The 17,234-nt window shown below is 40.2% G+C and overlaps 1 protein-coding gene across 11 annotated transcripts in view; it reads left to right on the forward strand.

Annotated features, from left to right (window-relative positions):
- Nucleotides 1-17,234, forward strand: part of AKAP6 (A-kinase anchoring protein 6) — a 554,746-nt gene that overhangs the window by 38,768 nt on the left and 498,744 nt on the right. For 8 of the 11 annotated variants that reach the window (XM_042942939.1, XM_042942943.1, XM_042942938.1 and 5 more), the window contains exon 1: nt 12,854-12,929. The exons of 1 other annotated variant lie outside the window; for it this stretch is intronic. The gene's annotated coding sequence lies outside the window, so the exon portion shown is untranslated. Of the gene's footprint in view, nt 1-12,853; nt 12,930-17,234 lie in introns of those variants that run through there. 2 more of the 11 variants (XM_042942940.1, XM_042942948.1) reach the window with 2 other exon arrangements.

The following is a 17,234-nucleotide window of genomic DNA, read 5'->3' on the forward strand; positions in this document are numbered from 1 at the left end:
GACACTGCTCACACCTCTGTCCAGTGCCCAGGGCAGGAATATTTAGTGTCTGCAGAAGAGAAGTGTTGTTGGGCCAAGGACCTTCTTCTTCATCCTGACCACTTCATACCAACGAGCACTGTGGCACTGGATATTAGCTTCTTTCCTTATAGATTCTGTTCAATTTCTAGTTTCTGAAGTAGCTAAGACTGAATTTCTTTCTTCTTTCCTTCCTCCCTCCCTCCCACCTTCCTCCCTCCTTCCCTCCCTCCCTTCCTGCCTTCCAGCCTTCTGCTTCATGTCCAGCATGGAGTCTAATGTGGGGCCCTAACTCAGGACCCTGAGGTCAAAACCCAAGTTGAGATCAAGAGTTGGTCGCTTAACTGACTGAGCCACCCAGGTGCCCTATGACTGAATTTCTTATAGAAACATGGAGACACAAGATTTTACTTTAAAAGAAGTTAGGATTTTGCAATTGTAAATGATATCCAGGATTAGAAATTGAATGTAAAATTGTGCAAATGATTTGTCTGTTCATGTTGTGTGTTTTTGGGTGGATTCTTGGCTTATGGTCATGCCTATTCTTTCCATAGTCACATATATAGATTTTGAAAACAGTTAACTTACCTAGCCAGAAACTACTATGGTGGTTTTATTTCATGGCCATATCATTCAAATAATTTTCCCTGAATTTGTTTTGGAAGCATATTGGTTAAATAAAAGCATATACTTCAAATGAAACACTGTTCAGCTGTTAAAGTAAATGATAGATCTACAGGTCACTATAGTAACTGGAATAAAGCAAGTAGCAAAAGAGTGTATAATATCAAATTTTTGTCTTAAATATCTACGTATATGTACAAACAACACATAGAGTTCTCTTTGTATGTCTGTAAAAAAAAGCTACATAAAAACACTGAATTCTTATCCCCCGGGGATGTAGGTTTATGGGGCACATTTTCTTTCTCTGTTAATGTATTTAAAAAATGTCTCAACTTTTAATAATTATCATGTGCTTGTTTTGAAATAAAATGCATACTCCAAAAATACCCCATTCTTTTCCTCTTTGCTCCTTCAAAACAAGTCAAGAGGCCCAATCAGGGGAAGTATTGGGTCTGAGATCCTGAGGGATCTGAAAAATTAAGCACTGGGCATCCCTACTCGGTATGATATTTTATCTAAAAAATCTTATCCTGACCAAACCATCAAGCCTAATTAAAAATGGAAAATTCAGGGAAGGGGAGGCCTCTCTGCAAGCCCCAGGGGAGCCATTCTTCCCTGGCTCCCTCCTGAGTCTTCCAGTTCATTAGCTAAAAAGGAGTTAGAGTAGTTGTCTCTGGCCACAGCTGCTGCCTTCTCCAGTGTTGCTCTGATCTGGTCAGCAAACCCCTGGTGGAAAGCAGCAGGCTCTGAGTGGCCTGCCTGCCCAGGCTGTTGGCTGCCTCCAAAGCAGGCCTGCTGGCTGGGCCCACCCTCCCTCAATCTCCCCTCCTCCCTCTCCAAGCCATTGTGCTATGGATAATCATTAGGAAACATGAGAATTGAAGGGCTTTATGCTGCAAGACAGGCTGTACCAAGAGTGAGGCAATCAGAACCTGGGGCCTTACTAGGGATATCCCAGACCTGAGATCTTAGGGATGACCAGAGCCAATAATATCACCTTATTTAGGTGAGAAAGATCATGTGCCCCATGGCAACTGTGCTTTATACAGAGGTGTATAGATTATAAAAGAAAAACTGCTCTTCTTTGCAGTTTTTCCCTGTGAACCTCTGGCCTCCTTTGTGGGATGCTTGCCCTCACCATGGCACATGAGAAGCCCAAGGAAGGACTTAAGACTGTGAACAAGGATCTCATTATTTTGACAATTGCAGGGTAAGATGAGTCACATAACAATCCCATAATGTACACCTGGATCAGGTTCTAGTGTGGTGGCAGCGTGTGTGAGAATGGAAATGGAGGAGGGGGATTGGGATGGTCCAGCAGGAGACAGAAAGTTTAGCTTTTCAAAAGGTTCCTCCTTGATCCTTAGCTCCAGAACTGTGCTCCCATAGATCACATTTCAACGCAGTTAGAAAATTGCAATTTACTTTGGTCATTTCCTGACCACTACACTAGACTTTCTTTGGCTTGATTGTCTGGCCCCCACCCCTTTTGCAGGTCTGATTATATTGAAATCAAAAGAGATGGGGCAGGCAAAACCAAACTCGTTTTGTGAAAATAGACCCTTTCTTCATTTAGGGCCTAATTATTCAACTTCCCTTATATCCTAGTAAATCTTTTGCTTTCATTCTTTAATAAGAAACAAATCTTGCATGTCTTGATTAGTTAGATAATTTTAGAGCTTTTCTTGTGTTACTGTAAAACAAAGTATTTTTAAAGACACATCTGTGGGCAGCTAATTTAAGTAGGGCAATCTCTGTATTTAGGGAGAGGTAAATTTCACTAAAGAAGTTAATCTTGGGTTTCTCTTTCTTTCTTTCAAGTCAAGGAATTTGCTACTTGTGGCAGAGGCCACTGAAGGTCCAAAACTAGATGTCACTTCTCAGCCTCTCTTGCAGCTAGGTGTGGCCTTCCTTGCCTGTGAGATATGAGTGGAAGTCACTGCTCCTCTCCCAGGCCTGACTTGTAAACATCTCCCGTGGGCAAGCCCCATTCTCTTCTACATTTCTCTGTTGAATGGAGAGATTCAAAGACTTGAAAGAGATCAGAGTTAGAGGATAAAGGAAACAGAGTCCTGAGAAACTTTGTAGAGCAGAGTCCTTCTCATGACCCTCATTGGACCATGATATGAACAAGAAATAAACTTTCAATGTACTAAGCCACTGAAATTTGTGGGTTCTTAGCTACAGCAGCGAGTCTCTATTAATTTAAATGAACTACTTTAAACTAGGATTCAGAAGTACGTTCTTTGTACCTTAACTCTTTTCAGTCATAGGAAATACTACAGAAATATTAATGTTCTATACTGTTAGGCCTTCATTTAGAGAGAGAGAGCTAGTTCATGCATCAATCACTCTTTAAGGCAAGCTTTTTTTTTTTTTTTTTACTAGCAATATCTTGTGGAATATTTATGGGCAAGCCCTAGAGACTGTTTACACTAGAGTGCTGTTATTATCAAGGACCAAAAATTGACTTTCCATGTAGCAAGACTAAGCACAAATTAAAATGCTCACTTTCTTCACTTGCAACACAATGGTAAAGGGTAAAGGAACATTGTTATTAGATCATTCCTAAGATGCATTCCAGATATGATGTTCTGAACCTGTAAATTTGCTTGTAACAGAAGCTATTATGAAAAGAAAAAAAAAAAGAAGCTTACTGAATAGATTTGTGTAGTTCACACAATTACAGAAAATAAGATGTCACAAGTATAGAGGCCATTGCAGCCCCAGGCATCTCAGTTAGAGGAACTCATGGAAGTCTCTTTAGTGGCCATCAGAATAACTCAGATCCACTTATCTTCCATTTCTTCATCTCTTGCCCAGTATTCCATTTCCTTGGGGAGAGGGTCAGAAGTAGATTGTTTACATGCTGACCCTTTGGCCAGGATAGGGTGTCAAAGCTGAGAGACCCAGGAGTACCATAAGGAGGGCAAGAAGAGAACATTCCCAACAGAAAGGCAGGATTCTAAAACATACCTTTAAAAACAGAAGGTGGTGTCAGGAAAAGTAGAAGCAAGTTAAATGGCTTTCCCTCTTGTGTGTGTTTCTCCTCTGAAGGATCTGTGCCTTCTTTCCAGTCTCATAAATGTCTGAAATGGTGAGGCTGCGTCGACACATAGAACTTATATATCTATAGATCTATCTTCATTTATTTATTTTTATTTTTATTTTTTAAGTTTATTTATTTTGAGAGAGAGAGAGAGAGGGAGAGAGTTAAATGAGTTACCAATTATTAGAAAAATAGTAGGCAGTATCATCAAAAACTTAAGATATATTTACTATTTTAGTTTCTTATAATATGAATGGGATTTCTGGGGATACATTCCAGAGGTGAGCTGTAATTATTATAAGCATGTGGCATTGTGGGTAATTGCACTTTTTAATACTGTTTAAATTAACAACATTAACAATTTTAGCTGGGAAGTATCTTTGGATTGACTGCAATTTTTAAAGTCATTACTTCATTTTAGTAAAAAGCAATGTTTGGATTCATTAGTGTCTGAGGCCAAAAGGACTGTAAGTGCATCAAATTAAGCCTGTTTATTGATCCTTGAGTTACTGGATGTGTATGTACTTCACCCAGCTTCTTCTAATGTTAACATTTTATGTATGCATAATTACAACCATTTTTTAGTGGTTGAGCCTGAACACAGTTATTTAGACTTAAGAGAGATAGATTGATGCATTTAAAGCAATGGAGTTTTGGATTCTGACAAACTTGGATTTGGGTACTATATCCCAGCCTTCCAGTTCTGGCACTTTTCTGATGCTGGGGGAAAAGATGGCCTTTTTCACCTCAGAACAAAATGTGTCCACATCACAAGCCAGGACATGGAGAAATTATAAGGAAAAAAATGAAACTGACTATAGACTGTAAACTGTGAGTGTGTGTGTGTGTTGGTGGGGGGGAGGGTAATCAGATAAAAATACAAACTATGAAAAACAATTCAAACTTCGCGGTACTTTAACCCTGGAAGGGATTTCTAGTACATGAAGCTCAAAACTCTGGAACCAAATAATCTATTTTAACCAGGTGGGACTCAGATCCTTGATGGGTTAATCTACTCTCGTCATTTACTCTGATGGATGTCCACGGGGAAGGGTAACAGTACAATACTGGCACCATTTCACCTCTCAACAAAAATCTGCTTAAAACCAGATGCCTGGTAGCCATATGACAGATGCTCCACCCAGAAGAGGGGGCTCCCCTCAGGGATCCAGGAGAGGCATGGATGATTATGCTGCATGCCTGCTTCTAAGCCTAATGGGCAGGCTGGGAGGGAGAGATGGAGCCCTGAACATCTTGGAGGTGACACCCTCTGGGCCGTAAGTGCTCCAAACAGGATTTAGCTTCAGCTCAGCAGCTGTCCCATGGCAGCAGCTCTTTTTGCCATATGGGGGAGCCATATTTGGCATGGAATTGGGATTCTCAGGCTGGTAGAAACCCCAACCATGTCAGAATGTGGGTCAGAGGCCTAATTTGAGAGTAAGGGAGAGAGAGAGAGGAGAAAAGGCACTGTCAATCTCCAGTTGCCTCTTTTTTTTTTTAAATAAAATTTTATTTTAAGTCAAGGACTGTTTTTGTAATGTCCAAGACATAATAGGAGAGGGGGATGAGTGTTTGTCACCACCAGAGATCATTACAAGGAAAAGACGATAATCAGGGTTAGGCTGGTAAGGAGTTTTACCAAGAGGAAATGCTTACCCATGGTGGGTTTATTTGGAAGTCCATCAGGGTCATTGGAAGTGTCGCAAAGTGAAAACATGACCATTCAGTAAAGAAAATGGAAGTCAGATGTGAGGCAAGTAGTATTTCTATAACAGCTACACACCCAGATTTTTAACAGGGTGGGAAGCAGGCTGAGGCAGGACACAGGACCAGAGGGCGTCTTCTTTGCCTGAGTGATGTTGGAAGGGTGGGCAGAAGAGGGATTATTGGGAACCTAATTTGTTGTGGTTAAAGATTGAGTCATTATCATTAAAACATGTTGGCTATTTTAGCTCTACAGAGGTGGCAGAAATATAATCATTTTGACTGTGCTCAGTATTAGGGAATATTCATGTTTATGGATAGCATATGTCACCTTTTCTTTTAGAGGTGCTCACATGTCATATCGATACAAATATATGATCTAGTGGAAAATGGTGGAGCAACAAGGAACCTGATTTACAGTGTACATTCTTTGGATGATTTGCATCAGTTTCTTTTCTTTTCTTTTCTTTTCTTTTCTTTTCTTTTCTTTTCTTTTCTTTTCTTTTCCTTCTCCTCCTCCTCCTCCTCCTCCTCCTCCTCCTCCTCCTCCTCCTTCTTCGTCTTCTTCATCTTCTTCGTCTTCTTCTTCTTCTTTTGCTTCAGTTTCTTTATTCATCAATGGGAATGAAAATAGTAGCTAATACTTCATTACTATTAACTTTATGCCAGGTACTTTCTTGTGTATAGGTACTATTATCAACCTTTTAATTCTATAATGAAGGAGCTGAGACCTGAGTTCAGTAATTTCCTGAATGTCATATGGCTAGTAAATGACAGAGCCACCATTTGACCTTAGGTTGCCTGACTCCAGAGCCTATATATTCAACTCCCACCTCATACTGTCTGCTCTGTTTACTCAGAGGGTGTGGCAAGGATGAAATTAAGTAATAGAAAGGAACTAGTCTTGAGATGGCCATTAGTAGGAAGAGCCTACAACCCACTGGAGCCTGACAAAGGTGGATTTGAATTCTACTATCACCTTGTACCTAACTACAAATTACTTAATCTTATAATTTTTGCTTCTATCATTTTAAATAGGAGTGGTAATGCCTATTTTGCTGGTTGCTAGGAGATTGGAGATGATGTGTATAAAGTGTTCAATTTGTAGTAGGAACTTGAAAATTGGCAGCTATCATTGCTTGCTCCCACTTTTATACATTAGTCTTGAGATCTGGGACTATGCATATATTTTTGTATCCTGCTTTAGTTGTAATAGGGCTGAGCACAAAGCTGTTGCTCAGCTATTAGTAACGGTGGCTAACAGTTACTGGCTCACCATGGGCTACATGCTGTTTTAGGTTCTTTATATATACTAACTCATTTAACCGCCTCAAGATGAAGAAGACACTCTTAGTGCCCTGATTTTACAGATGAGGAACTAACTTGTTCACAAGTTGTCATAGTTTGTGACAGAGCTGGGATTTGAAGCAAGTTGTCTAGTTCTTTTATTTTTTTTTTTAATTTTTAAAAATGTTTATTCATTTTTGAGAGAGAGAGAAAGAGAGAGCACAAGCGAGGGAGGGACAGAGAGAGGGGGAGACACAGAATCCGAGCCAGGTTCCAGCCTCTGAGCTGTCAGCATAGAACCTGATGTGGGGTTCGAACCCATGAGCTGTGAGATCATGGCCTGAGCCAAAGTCAGATGCTTAACTGACTGAGCCACCCAGGTGCTCCTGGTTCTTAATTACTATCTATTAGTCACAGATTCATAAGGTGATAAAGTTGGAAGAGGAAATAGAGGTTTGATAGCTCAATCTTGTGCTCCACAGTGAGAATTACTTGCTTGATATTTCTGAGAGTTGCTTACTGAGCTTCTGTTTGTCTATATTCAGTAACAAGGTGCTTGATGGCACAATGAAGCAATGCTTTCAATTGTTGGGTAACTCTTTGTGGGAGCTTTCTAATGTTAAGCTGAAACCAGCTTTAGCTTTTCCTTCTCCATTGATCTTCTAGTTTTGAGGTGATCAGAACAAGGTTAGCTTGCTCTTCAACATTACACATATTTGCTACTTGAAAACCACTATCTCCTCTTTTCTAAGCCATCAACTTCAGTTTCCCTCAGTGGTGACTCATCATCCTGGTTGGCCCTCTATCTCTTTTTATGTGTGGTAGTGTGACACTGGACAGTTACTGTCCATCAGCAGTACGTTGTTCCTTCCTCAACATAGGTGTAAGATTGCATTAACTTTGTGGACAACCTTATCACACACAGTTTGCTTCCACTGGCTTTAGGTAACTGTAACCTCCTGTGTGTTAGTCTGCTTAGGCTTCCTTAGCAAAATACCATAGAATGGGTGGCTTAAACAACAGAAAATTATTTTCTCACAGTTCTGGACATTAGAAGTCCAAGGTTAAGGTTCTGGGTGATCTGGTTTCTAATGGGAATTCTCTTCCTGGCTTGCAGGTACATATCTGGCTATATCCTCACATGACCTTTACTTGGTACAGATGTGTGTGGGAGAGAGAGAGAGATCTGGTATCTCGCCCTCTTTCATAAGGACACCAGTCCCATTGGATTAGGATCCACCCTATGACCTCACTTAACCTTTATTACCTCTCTTAAGGCCCTATTTCCAAACACAGTTATATTGGGGGTTAGGGTTTCAACATGAATTTTGGGAGACATGATTCAACTCATAGCATCTTATGACCATAGGTTTGTGGATGGGGGCTGGAGACCTGTGATGGAGAACCAAAGGAAAGGGTCATGACTGCCAAATCGTGGGCTGCAGAGTAGTGTGGGAAGACTCAAAACTGCCCCTCTGCCTTCAGGGGCTGTGCTTCTTGCCTCTCTAATCTCACTGAGCCTCTGAGCTTCCCATTCTTGGTTTTGAGTAGCTGTCATACTGACAAGATGGGGACAAAAAGGGACACAGCTGAAATCTGTTATTGCATCAATAGCTCTGAGCTTCACACCCAGTGATTTCCCTATCTATCTCACATTGGGCATTTTGCCTTCCTGCCATAGGAAACAGATGCAGGGAGGGCAGGTTGTAGGCTGGAGCCCTTAATCATAAGGGCAAAGGGAGCTCTCTCAGGACCTTCACTGCTGCCAGGATGTCTGTGAAGACCTGCCAGAGAAATCGCAGCAGCCTTTGTGGTGAAGCTTAAGGTGAGGAGACCCACTGGTCCTATGATCCAGCCTGCTTCAGCCCAGAAGAGAGTTAGGACAGGGCAAGCAGGACATCTATCTATTAAGATTTTCTTGGTTACAAGTGCTAGAAAAACAAATCTAAAGTGCCTTAAGTCAGGTGGGAACGTATTCACATATAGTCCAAGGCAGGCTGAGCTCCCAGTGTGGTTTGGTGCAGTGCTCAACTATTATCACAGGGATCTGTCTCTAGGCTTGTTTTGTCTGCATGTCAGCTTTACCAGCTCACTTTGTGGTTTCATATCCTCACATTACCGATTCCAGAGGAAGACCAAACATGTTTTCTTGGCTCTGACTAGTTTATGTGCCATTCTGGAACTAATCGGTGTAGACACAGGGATGGGATATGTTGTTATTCTAAGCCAGTTAGGGACTTTCCCCCTACTCCCACCTCCACCCCTGGAGCTAGACTTGGAGTCAATTCCATGGAAACCACATGACTGAAAAATAGTGGAGGGTGGTTTCCCAAAGTAAATTTCGGATGCTCTTTCTCAAAGGAAACTTTGGATCTCCTGAAACTTTTGGAAATGGCTATTGGACAAAAACAACAGGTATTTATTACAGAGCATTCCTGACGTGGTCCCCCAAACAAATCTGTAGTCAGCATTCCTGTAATGTCCTTGAGAATTGTAATAATGTGTCACTTTCTCTTCATACTCTTAGCAATTTTTGGGTTTTTATATGCTGGAGCATAAGACTATAGTCCACTTAGATTATCCTCCATTTGTTTCTGAGATTTCTCCCTTGGTCTTATCGTTTATGCCCATCCATTCAAAAACAAGTACTTATTAAGTGTCTACTGTGTACCAGGGAATGCTAGATTCTGGGAATGTTGCAACAAACAAGAGAGAGATGGCCACTCCCCTCATGGAGCTTTCAATCTATTGTTCCAGTCTCCTTATCAAGCTACTGTGCTAGTGTTTGTCCCATCTTGTCATGTGGCTCAGGCATCTCTGATCTTTGTCAGGCCATAGCTGCCCCCACTACCATACTGACCCAACTCTATTCTTTATTATGCTGTGCCACTTGGAGGGCAGGATTTTCCCTTAATCCTGCACAGCATGGCAGAGACGGCTGTGTGCTCTCATATGTGCGGTATAGCAATTGTCACAATTGTCATGAATTTTCCATACATTTATTTGTTTAATATCTTTCTGTCTAGACTAGTAGAAAACTAGTGATTAAGTCTATCTTAATCACTATCATTTTGCTTTGCCTAGTATAGTGCCTCTAGTATACTAGGCATTCAAGTACTAGAAAGATCTGCTAGACTGTTAGGCTTAACAAGACTTGTTTAGGTAAAGGAATAATTAAACAAAAATACAATACCAAAGGAATCCTGAAACAGTTACTAAGTGTGTGTCTTGGTCAGCTTAGACTGCCATAATAAAATACCAATAATACCAATAATAATAAAAAAGTACCAATAATAAAATGCTGTGGCTTAAACAAAAATTTATTTCCTCACTGTTCTAGAGACTGGAAAATCCAAGATCAAGATGCTGACCACTTATGTTCCTGGTGAGAATTCTCTTCCTGACTTGTAAACAGCCTCCTTCTTATGTGTACTCACATGGTGGAGAGAGAGAGAGAGAGAGAGAGTGAACAAGCTTTCTGGTATTTCTTCTTATAAGGACATTAATCCTGTTCAATCAGGGCCCCACCCTTGGGACTTCTTATAACCTTAATTACCTACTTATAGGCTCTATCTCCAAATATAGTCACACTGAGGGTTATGGCTTCAGTATATAAATTTGGGGGGGGGGGGGAGGACACAATTCAGTCCATAGCAGTGTTGCTAACTTCAGAATCCATAGCTCTACAGTACCTGCAGGGTCTTTCTAGTGTCCACTATCCTAGTTCCCTCTATGCTTCTATGTGGCAAAGGCCAGCTAACCATACCCTGGAGTGCTCAGAATATGTCTACTCATTGGAGAATCTAAGCATACTTTCCCCAAGACCCAGAAAGTGAATGAGGTTCCTCTGCTACCAGTCTAAAGTTTGCTTTCTCAGTCCCTATTTTTTTGTCCAAGTCTCTGTCTCATCCAAGGATTGGGAATATCTACTCTCTTTAAGGGAACTTTATCCTTAGACGATAGCTCCTCTCTGAAAAAGCCAGGACAAAAATCTCTCCTAAAGAGGGGTGCCTGGGTGGTTCAGTTGGCTAAGCATCCATCTTTGGCTTATGGTTTGTGGGTTCGAGCCCCACATTGGACTCTCTGCTGTCAGCATAGAGCCCACTTCAGATCCTCTGTCTCCCTCTCTCTCTGCCCCTCCCCCACTTGCTCTGTCTGTCTGTCTCTCTTTCTCTCTCTCTCTGTCAAAAATAAACGTTATTTAAAAAAAGTCTCTGAAGACTATTTCAAGCTTAACCCAAAATGAAAATCTTTCCTACCAAACAGAATACTTATATTTTTAATTTGAAACATCTGTATCTAGATTATTTCACATTATTCTCCAAAAAAAAGTTAGTAGGTATAACCAAGGGTGAGTTTGGATGTTTTTTTCAAAACAAAGGATCTGCCTACCCCAAAGGGAATTTAAGTCCTTGTATCTGGACAGATGGAATTGCTTTCAGCACTTAGATGGCAGCCTCTCTCCCACTATAACTTCCCTTCAGATTTTACCCATCAAGACTTGGAGATCTTAGGAATGGCGAGAATTCACATTATACTGACATTGCCTGAGTCTGGTACTAACTCACATACTATAATATTTTAGTCTCTGAACCAAACCTCTGTATTTATGAACCATGATGGCTAGAATAAAGGAAAAAACTAAAACTATCCTAAAACTGCCAAAAATGTGTTTTCTGTGTACATAATGAACAGAAGCAAGAATAATATTTGGAACATAGTTTTTCTTTGTTCTGACAGCCCTGTAGGTCATATAGCTGTAATTAAAAAACTGACTTGTGGTTGCTTAGAATGGCCTCGAATATTGGTAAAGTCAACCAAACACAAATACCTCAAGTTGGGTGGTATACTTGTTTTCTTCAGTAATGGGAAATATGTTTCTTGAAGAGAAAGTCAAACTTTCTCTTCAAACCTGCCATCTTCATTTATTGATTGGTCTAGGATTTCTATGGAGAATATTTGACATGACTAACAAGTGTTTTGAAGTTCAGTGAAGAAACTTCCTGGACCATTAATAGCTTAAAAACAACAAATAAATAAGGGGCACCTGCATGGCTCAGTTGGTTGAACATCCAACTCCTGATTTCTGCTCAGGACATGATCCCAGTATTGTGGGATTGATCCCTACATTGGGCTCCACGATGAGCACAGAGCCTGCTTAAAGATTCTCTCCACCCTGCTCTGCTCCTTTTCCATGCTTATGCTCACTCTCTTTACCTTTCTCTAAAATAAATGAAAAAAAATTAACGACAAATAAGACTAAAATCTAATTTCCAAATGGTTGAGTCTGAGTATTATCTTTTTGGTAATAATAGTAAAGATATCAAGTAACATTTATGTAGTGCTTTAGAGTTTATAAAATGTTTAGTGAGTTACCACTAGGTCTATTTTAGTGATGAGCACTCAAGCCCAAGCTGGTAACTGCAAATCTCATCATTCAAATAACTTGGGGATATTTGTGGTGGGAGTGGGGCATAGTTTTCCCTCTTCCCATCCCCAGTGTTGCCTCTGTTTCTGCTAGTTTCCTTCATTCTGTCAGCCCTGTCACTACCTGTCCCCAGTATTTCTAGGGCTTCTGCTGCCTCTGAGACCAAGGGGATGAGGGAGTCTCTGCCACCAATGAAAAAAGAGCTGACTGTGAGGATGCCCATGTTATTTGACTGAACACAAAACTACTAACTCATATCCTTGTACTTATGTATTAATCCTGGCTTGCCCTCAGCCCTATTTGATAGATAATTACTAGTACACACCCTTTTAATGCCACCAGATTATTTTTCCATTACCTAGCTGAGGCCCACAGTTGGCAAATACAGAACTTGGTGAAGGTAAGAATCTAGAATCAGGAAATCTGTTTCTGGATGAGTCAAGGGAATTTTTAAGACCTGTGAGCCCTGACTGTCCTTGGGGACCTGGAAATGACAGATTTTGCTCTGAGAACACTTTCTTCCAGCATCATTGCCATATCACCAACCATGTGTGTCACCTGCAGAGCAAGAGAAACCCAAGTTTTCTAACCGTTGTCTTGTCTGCTCAGAGAGTTCTGAGCAAAACTGCTCCTCCCCTTGAGGTTCAGTCAAATGGAACCTCCTTTGTGACCTCTGCATTCCTTTTGCTGAGGAAAGAGGAAAATGTTGGGTTCTGGAGAGCTCATCTAACCTGTTCAAAAGACAGGATTTCTGACTCTTCTCAGAGGGCAGGTTTTTGTTCCTCATGTGAACCTTAATAAAAATACTGTCCAATAGTGGTAAGTCAGAGTCTTCTTGATGTATCTTATTTTAATTCCTTTTAGTCATTCCATTAGGATGTTTATTTTATTGTGTGTTGTCATTTTGGTGTGCTATGTTTCTTTGGCTGTTCTGAGTCTTGTATATATGAATTTGGATAGGTGTGCTAGTATTACACATATATTTGCTAACTAGAGAATGTGTTTGCTCCTTTGGAACTGCTCTGATTGAAAGAATGTTTTTTTTAATGTGTGCTTCATGGTTAAGCTTTAGCTGTGTTTGACTCTATGTAATTGGTTTTTTTTAAACATATACCCATGTATATATTATTAAGTAAACTTTCTCTTCCTTGTTCCCCATGGGAAGCCATGCATAAAAAAGGAATGTAATAGAAGACGAAATTCCAGTGCCTGGGCGCTCTTTGTTACTTTCCCAGACAATGGTTAAAATCTTTACCGTAGAAAGAAACTCTTGCTGTGCAGATGGATAGAGGAACTCATAAACTGTTTTATTTTCATGACTTCCCTCTGGTCACTCTCCTAATATCTTTGTCATTTCCCCCATGTTACCCAGGACCAACTTGGATCTTTCAGCTAGTTATCTGGGCCTTTGTGGTCTTGCCCTGACTCCTGAAGCATGGCACTAAACCTGAAGGATTGTAGTCTCTTAAGATTTCAGGGTTTTGAGCGTCAGAGAAGAAAGTTCTGACTTAGGTTGGAGTTTGAGATCACAAGTGTCCAGAATTGTTTTCAAATATTGAATGAATTGATGTCACTGCTCTGTTCATAAAGATGCTGCATCTTATACCAGTGGAGATGACAACTTACAGGACTAGTATGGAGAAACTAGGATGGAGTATTTAACATCCATTAGCATTTGAGCTTCCTCAACTTGCAGGGTCTGCTCAATTTCTTACTGACCCAGTGCCTATAAATCAGTGCTTATTTGAATGGGAGACTTTATCTTCTTGGCATAGAGATAGATAATCCATTGTATAAAAAAGAACAGGCTAGGATAGCATGGCAATTGTTGCTGCTGTTATTACTGCTGCCCTACTACTACTTGTGTTGCTGTTATTGTTGCTGCTACTTGCTTCTCTGACAACAATTACAGCTGATGCTGCTGTGGCTGCTCCCACTGCTCTTAGTACTTCTGTTGCCGTTGCTAGTCAGCATTCACACGGTCAGTTCTATGCTAGATGCTGTGGGAATTAAAAAAAAAAAAAACATTGTCAAAGACTTCAAGATGTTTGTAATTTACAGAAGACCAACCTGAGAAATAATGGCTGGCAAACAAGCACAGTAATTACCATTTATTTAGCACCAGTATGTGCCAGATGCTTTACATAATTAGCTCATTTAGCTATCTGGCCACCTTAAGAGACAGGTCTTATTATTAACTTTTTTCAATAGATCTGGAAACTATGTTCAGGGTGGGCAAGTAATGTGCCCATGACCACACAGCTAGTGAATGACAGAGCTGGGATTTAAAGTTAGGTCTGTTGGGCTCTAAAACTTATGCCATTTTCATTAGGCTGGCTTGTCTTTAAGTGTAGAAAGCACATACCCCTTTATTATTTGGGGGGAATTTTAGAATAGTGTCCAGAAACAGCAGGGCATGTATCATGAAAAAACAGAAACACAGAGAATATAAATGACCCGCAGAGCTAGTTACCGGGACTGAGACTCATGAACCCCAATTCCTAGCTGTTGTTCTGCTTCCCTATAGAGCAACAGTGTTTTACTGATTCTATTTATAGAGCAATCCTGAAAATTACCACAGGCCCAGAGACTTTTAGGCCAGGGAGACAAAAGTTCTAGCAATTATTAAGATTGTATTTCCTTGTATACCTGCCATGTCATGTACTTAATGCAACCATATTCACTTTGATCAGCAGCATTGTCTTTTTTTTCTTCTTCAATGTTTATTTATTTTTGAGAGACAGAGAGAGACAGAGTATGAGCAGGGGAGGGGCAGAGAGAGAGGGAGACATAGAATCCAAAGCAGGTTCCAGGCTCTGAGCTGTCAGCACAGAGCCTGATGCAGGGCTTGAACTCACAGACTGTGAGATCATGACCTGAGCTGAAGTTGGACGCCCAACCGACTGAGCCACCCAGGCACCCTGCAGCATTGTCTTTAGAGCACCTTTGCCCCCTGAGCAGCATTGACGTTATAGCATTGAAATAAATGTGTGGTCTGGGGCTCAATAGTTTGGAGATGTATGTATTGTTTTGATCAACAAGAATTTATTGAAAATTCACCAGTGTAAAAATGTACCTAGTTTTTGTAGGCAAGACATTTACAGTTGGTGGCCTTTAAAATGCAAGGAATTGTTAGAAGCTGTTTAAGTTTCCTCTCCATGATCTGTACATGGCTCACATAGTGTGGATTATTGGATTGAGTGCTTCCTCTTTTTTTCCAATGCTGGTTGAATTCTGGGCTGCTACTGGGGGAACCAAGATGGTGAAGTTAGGATGCCTGGAAAGATATGTTAATGAGGGAAGGTCTGTGTTCCAGATGTAAATAGAAACATTTTGAGGATTATATTTTATGTCTTGGAGGTTAAGGGTATAGGCTTTGTGGTGAGTCTACCTACCTGGCTCTGCCACTGTATAGGCAGCAAGATGTTGGGCATCTCTGGATGCCTCTGTTCCTTATTTGCAAAATGATAATGAGTACCTCTTTTCCAGGATTCCTTTTTTTCCCTCCCAGATTAAAGATTTAAATGCATTAATAAAGATTAAATGAGTTAATATGTACTCTAACAGTGCCCGTCACATAGTTAGCTATTATAAGCATAATTATTATTATAATTAAGTAGCTCACCTTTGACAAAAATATTTGAATGCCTTACTCTATATACCTTTGCTGTATATGCCTCCTTAGTAATTTAAGTTGAGAGTGTATTTTTAAAAGGTAGCTTTTAGAAACAATGAAAAATGGAAGAAATATACCAATTTATAGATTAATAGAAGAGCCCATTTCTGAGAAGCCCAGATGAGCAGGAAATATTTGGAAAGTCTATTAGAAGAATAGCATTTAATTTTTGCCTTTTCCTAGTTTAAATTCTGGGTGGCTCCATAACCCTCTCACCTCCTAGACTGAGGAGGTGAGTCTGAAGGCACCTCCTGTGCCTTCTTTAAGGCACATTCAAGATCCTTTCATTCTGCTTCCCTGTCCAGCCTCATCTTGCATGCTCCCCCTCACCTTGTGTAAGTCAAGTGAACAGGGACAGTGTGGATCAGTACAAATAGGTCAGTCTTAGTAGAAAAACTCAAATGTTTCTCTTCTAGCCATAGCAAGTTTGTAGTGCTTTTTCATGTACATTAATTATTCACTTATACTTCACATAGGACAACACATTTACTCTCCATTTTCACATGTGAATTATTTAGTTCAGTGGTTCTCAATTCTGACTGACCATTAGAATAATTGGGGGAGGCTTTGAAAAATACATGTAGTAGTTCAAATATTATAGTGGTTGATTTCTTTTCATTGAACAGTCCACTGTGGGTATTTCTGCTTGAAGGGCAATTCTCTCCCACTGATGATGCTCAGGGTTGTCCATCTTGGGGGCTTAGGGATGCCCAGGTCTCCCAGGTATCATCTCATTTGCCTGACATTTCTTCCCTTCCCCATCAAAGTTTACCTATTCCAGGAAGTGGCAACATAGATGGGCCCTGAGGGCATTATGCTAAGTGAAGTAAGCCCGAGAAAGACAGATATTACATGATCTCATATACATATGGAATCTTAAGAAAACAAACAAATCACACTCATAGATATGGAAAACAGATTGGTGATTGATAGAGGTGGGCGGTGAGAGGTGGGCAAAGAGTCGAAGGACGTCAGAAAAGTACAAACTTCCAGTTACAAAATAAATAAGTCCTGGGGATGCAATGTATCACACTGTGACTACTGTTAATAATACTGTATTGTATATTTGAAAGTTGCTAAGACAATAGATCTTAAAAATTATCATACACACACAAAATTGTCACTGTACTGTATGTGGTGATGGATTTTGGTGATTATTTTGCAATATATACATATACAGAATCATTATGTTTACACCAGAGACTAATATAATGTTATATGTCAATTACATCTCAAAAAAAATTTTGCTCTTTTGAGTTCCATTTCTCCATAGGAATGGAATCTGGCTAATCTAATTTGGGCTAATAGTAATATGTTACATTTCATAATACCTTATAGTTTATTAGTATTGAATGATAATAATAACCAACATCTATTGAGTGTCTGGTATATGCCAGGTATCATACTGAATGCTTCAATTCATATAAGAATGTAAGCTCCCAAAACAC

Source organism: Panthera leo, chromosome B3, assembly GCF_018350215.1.
Source record: "Panthera leo isolate Ple1 chromosome B3, P.leo_Ple1_pat1.1, whole genome shotgun sequence".
Classification (NCBI taxonomy): domain Eukaryota; kingdom Metazoa; phylum Chordata; class Mammalia; order Carnivora; family Felidae; genus Panthera; species Panthera leo.